At 41.7% G+C, this 5,308-nt stretch overlaps 1 non-coding gene across 1 annotated transcript; it reads left to right on the top strand.

The window, feature by feature from the left end:
- Positions 1-2,757: 2,757 nt before the first annotated feature.
- On the top strand, positions 2,758-2,831 carry trnav-uac (transfer RNA valine (anticodon UAC)). Its single transcript has one exon. It is a non-coding gene; the product is annotated as a tRNA-Val (tRNA).
- Positions 2,832-5,308: the final 2,477 nt, after the last annotated feature.

Genomic DNA, 5,308 nt, shown 5'->3' with positions numbered 1-5,308 from the left:
CTCCAATACTTGCTCCCAAGTCCAGTCTATTCTTTCTTCCAACTCCTCCAGAGACCAGGATGCCATCTCCTCCCGGGCACGCTGCTTGATCCAGTTGTGGTGGGAGATTCTGTCACGGTTGTTGTATGATGAAGGAGCGGACCAAAGCGCAGCGTGTGTATCGTTCCACATTTTCTTTATTAAACTGTGAAACTATGCAATACATACAAATAAACTGAATGAACAAAACAACAAACTGTGACAAAGAGGTGCAACATACACTAACTCAAAAACAATCTCCCACAAACCCAGGTGGGAAAAACAACTACTTAAGTATGATCTCCAATTAGAGACAACGATGACCAGCTGCCTCTAATTGGAGATCATCCCAAAAAAGCTCAAAATAGAAATACTAAAACTAGAACATAACATAGAAAATCTAAAGTAGAAAAAAAATATTGTCACACCCTGACCTACTCTACCATAGAAAATAACAGCTTTCTATGGTCAGGACGTGACAATCTGCCCTGTATTGAAAATAGCACGTTTTGTTTCCCTAATGCATTTTGCCATTTCTTTCTGTAAACATTATACTGCACAGGACCATATTATTCTTTAGCTCCTTGGTTAGAAGTAAGCCACTGTTTATATGTCATGTCCAGTTTGGTAGGAAGATGTTAATATGGAAAGGTATTTTCGTATATAAACGGTTACACATAAATGCGGTTATTTACCTGTCTTTAGCCAACAATAATGAAACGTTGTTTCGGTGCATAGAATCATTGTAACACTCACGAGCTAAAAAAAAATAACTGTTTCATTCGGTTAATGCTTTCCTTTGTTCAGACTTACCAGGTTGTGTCAGAGCTCGGTGTGTCCATGTCTTGTCTGTGATTTGAGTTGTGCGGCAGGAGCATGCGTGCATCGTAATATGTTACTGGGTTCAGTGCTTGACTTGGGCAGGAGCTCACCGGAACTGGGTAGCCGGCACCTCCCTGTCCTCCCTCCCAACAGGGAGGGAGGACAGGGAGGGAGGACATGGGTATGTCCCAGGGAGGGAGGACAGGGAGGGAGGACAGGGAGGGAGGACATGGGTATGTCCCAGGGAGGGAGGACATGGATATGTCCCAGGGAGGGAGGACATGGGTATGTCCCAGGGAGGGAGGACAGGGAGGGAGGACATTGGGTATGTCCCAGGGAGGGAGGACAGGGAGGGAGGACATTGGGTATGTCCCAGGAAGGGAGGACAGGGAGGGAGGACAGGGAGGGAGGACATTAGGTATGTCCCAGGGAGGGAGGACAGGTAGGGAGGACAGGGAGGGAGGACATGGGTATGTCCCAGGGAGGTGCTTAGAGGATATAAGCACATGTTTTGTGGTTTCTGGGTGGACTGGGTTTGGTGATAGAGTGGGGAGGCTGCTTGAGCCAGGTACAGCCCTGGAAGAGTTAATGGAAGCTACAGGGTAAGCCTGTTTTAGGCTTAGTGCAGTGTGTAATGTTGTTTGAGAAGTAAGTCTAGTAAGTAAGTCTGCCTAGTAAATATTCATCACCACCTACCACTATTGAACACCGTGATTAAATATGGACTTTTTTTTTTGCATCAGAACTTTCTGCATCCTTCTGAATATCTGCCCAGAATACCTCATCTTTATGTTAGCCTATTTCACAAACACCCAAACCAGCAAACCAAAATTGTTTCTGTGAACATTACTAGAACATTTGCTAGGTCGCGGCAAATGTTCTCATAACACAAAAAAACGGTCCAGTCGTGGTGACGATTATAGAATGTTTGTAGAAAATATTCACCTGATGTTGCAAGAATGTTCCTAGAACACATTTAATCTGTTCTTTAAATGTTCCCAGAACGTTTATTTAGGTTGTGGGAACAGTCTTGTGTAAATATTGTGGGGACATCACAAAATATATGTTCCCAAAACACTGTCCAGTTGTGTGGATGATTCTATAATATTTATTTTAGGGTGCAAAAAAAACATTCACCTTACGATAAAATAATGTTCCTAGAACATTCTGTCAACATTATGTCTGTTCTTTAAAGGATGCCAAAATGTTTCTGTACATTGTGGGAACATGACAAGAGATAGGTTCCCAAAACACTAAAACTGTCCAGTTGTGCTGACATTCAGATAATGTTTGTAGCAGGGTGCACAAAACCTTTATTTGATGTTGCAAGAATGTTAACAGAACAGTCTTTCTGAGTTCTTTAAAGGTTCCCAGAACATTTAATTAGGTTGTGCAACAGTGTAGGTACATTACAAAATATTCTCAGTTGTGATGACATTCATACAATGTTTAAGTTAAGTTGCACAGGACATTCCTAAAATGTTGTAAGAATGTTGACAAAACACCTAGTATACATTCTTTAAAGGTTCCCAGAACATTTTATTAAATTATGTGAGTTGTCTGGGATGTTGCAAGAATATTCTTGTGATATTCACATGGGTTGCACAGAACATTCCCATAATGTCGCACAATGTTACAAAAATTCCAAATAAGTCAGTTTTTATGATGTTCATAGCACATTTGTTTTAGGTTTAACATAATATTCAATTTATGTTCACACAACATACATTGTACCTTGTCTTGGAGCTTCTCAGAACATTTCAATAACATTTTGAAAATGTGAGATTGAAGTTTTAACTAATATTACCACAAGATTCTCAGCATGCAAATATTTAGGAAGTTATAAACATTTACAAATCCTTGATCTAAGACACTTTATGAATATGGGCACATGACAAGAACAGGTACTGGTTTTAGGTCCCGTGTGGCTCAGTTGGTAGAGCATGGTGTTTACAACACCAGGGTTGTGGGTTCGATTCCCACGGGGGACCCGTACGAAGAAAACATTTATGAAATGTACGAAATGTATGCATTCACTACTGTAAGTCGCTCTGGATAAGAGCCTCTGCTAAATGACTAAAATGTAAAAGTGGTTTTAGATGGCCTGCAGGTGGCGATATTGAGTCGTGTCATCTTACCATGACAAAAGAGCTATGATATTTCAACTACATTTAAAAAATAGAATGGGCTAAAACAATTGTAAATGTATCATGTCCTTGTTTTCTAGAAAAAGAATACCTTCTCAGGTATGTTAGACATTTAAAAGCATTTCATTTTTACTTATGCACTCCTACACTAAGACACTGTGATGTTTGTTTTGTTCGGTGACGATGTTTACTAATGAATTGACTCTAGGGCAATGGAACAGAGTTCTCCCAGGTCTACAAAGCTCTCTCTGAAGGCTGGTTTCCATTTTTTGCACCCTCTCCCCTGGTTGAAAGAAAACATAAGAGTCTAGATCAGGAAGTTAAAAACATAACTTTCAGAAGTCATCCTACTGTCCATTACTGTCCTTATAACATTAGGTTAGAGCAAGGCTTATTGTGTTGCGAAGGTATTTTTCTTATGCACTACTAGTTAGCACTTTAGCTTGTTAGCACCTTAGCTTGTTAGCACTTTAGCTAGTTAGCACTTTAGCTAGTTAGCACTTTAGCTTGTTAACACTTTAGCTAGGAGTCCAATTAACCCAATGAGTCCCACCGTAACGCAGACGCATTTTGAACCCTGCGTGTACGTAGCCTGTGTGGTTGTAGACCGCGTGTTTGAACCCCGCGTGTTTGAACCCCGCGTGTTTGTAGCCCGCGTGTTTATAGCCCGCGTGTTTGTAGCCCGCGTGTTTGTAGGCCGCGTGTTTATGGCCCGCGTGTTTGTGGCCCGCGTGTTTGTGGCCCGTGTGTTTGTAGCCCGCGTGTTTGTAGCCCGCGTGTTTGTGGCCCGCGTGTTTGTGGCCCGCGTGTTTGTGGGCCGCGTGTTTGTGGGCCGCGTGTTTGTAGGCCGTGTGTTTGTGGCCCGCGTGTTTGTGGCTCGCGTGTTTGTGGCTCGCGTGTTTGTAGGCCCGCGTGTTTGTGGCCCGCGTGTTTGTGGCTCGCGTGTTTGTGGCCCGCGTGTTTGCGCTACACTGCCATACCAATCAAAAAGGCAGTAACTGCTCATTGAGTGGAACTGAAAAAAATTGCTTTTATTTACCTTGGTTTCACAGTAACTTTATGCAGTTATTGCTAACATGACCCCCAATACAATAGAGGCAGGATACTTGTCCACATTTATGTATTTAATGAAGCAAAAATGACATTAACTAATTTTCGACCAAATGAGCAGTTACTGACTTTTTGCTTGGTAGGGCAGTGTAGACTTCTGGGATGTACGATTTGTATTTGGTTTTTATTCTGCATCCATAAATACCAAATATTTGAAGTGTGATTAACGAATACTGAGCTAAGAGAGGTTTGTGTTTGTGAGACAAGGACGGATCCCAAAGGGGGGCCAGGGGCCGGGTATTTTATAGTCCGAGTTTCAAACTATTAAAAGCTATCTATGTTTTGCTCTGTGATGTTTACAAGCTACACAAGAGTCGTTAGAAGTCAATGGTTTTATTATAAATAGAAGATCATAGTGTAAATCCCTGGACATAGTGTCTATAATACTGTTTTAATATTTGTCGATAAAACTCATGAAAGCAACTTGTTTGTGTCAAATTGTTTTGTGCTCTAGGTGTGTCCCTGTTGTCCTGAGAATGAAATGGTAAAACACTTCATTGTGAGGCTAAATGTAAGTGCTGGACGGGCAGATAAATGAAATGCAGATAAATGAAATGCAGATTTTTGCTGAGGTTTCGAGACTGATTGGATTAATTAAGCAAAAATGCTTAAGGAGGTGTGGTACATGGCCAATATACCACGGCTAGGAGCTGTTCTTACACACGACGCAACGTGGAGTGCCTGGACACAGCCCTTAGTCGTGGTATATTGGCCATATACCACATTCCCCTGAGATGCCTTATTGCAATTATAAACTGGTTACCAATGTAATTAGAGCAGTAAAACAAAATGTTTTTTTTTTTGTCAAACCTGTGGTATACGGTCTGATATACCACGGCTGTTAGCCAATCAGCAATCAGGGCTCGAACCACCCAGTTTATAATGTTCAACATAGCACGGACCCTTTTACTATCAAATGATGTAGTTATATTTACCATTTGTATGTGACGTAAAACCTCATCCACAACAATCCCCATGAGGTTTTCTCGATACACTGTTGATGCCAGCATATTCTGCCACTTGTCGTTCAGCAACCGAGACACTGTGCTACTGAAAACAATCTGTCAACATCCATGAATGATATCTGCATCGTTAATTACATCAAACTGCATATCAGTGACAGCAGCATCAACACCAACCTCCTCGAGAGCACCCATTGTCGTTATGACTACAGGCTCTTCCCATTGTTGTCATGACTACAGACTCTTCCC

Source organism: Salmo salar, unplaced genomic scaffold (assembly GCF_905237065.1).
Source record: "Salmo salar unplaced genomic scaffold, Ssal_v3.1, whole genome shotgun sequence".
Taxonomy (NCBI): domain Eukaryota; kingdom Metazoa; phylum Chordata; class Actinopteri; order Salmoniformes; family Salmonidae; genus Salmo; species Salmo salar.
The sequence above is the reverse complement of the archived record's forward strand: the minus strand, read 5'-3'. Positions and strand labels throughout refer to the sequence as shown.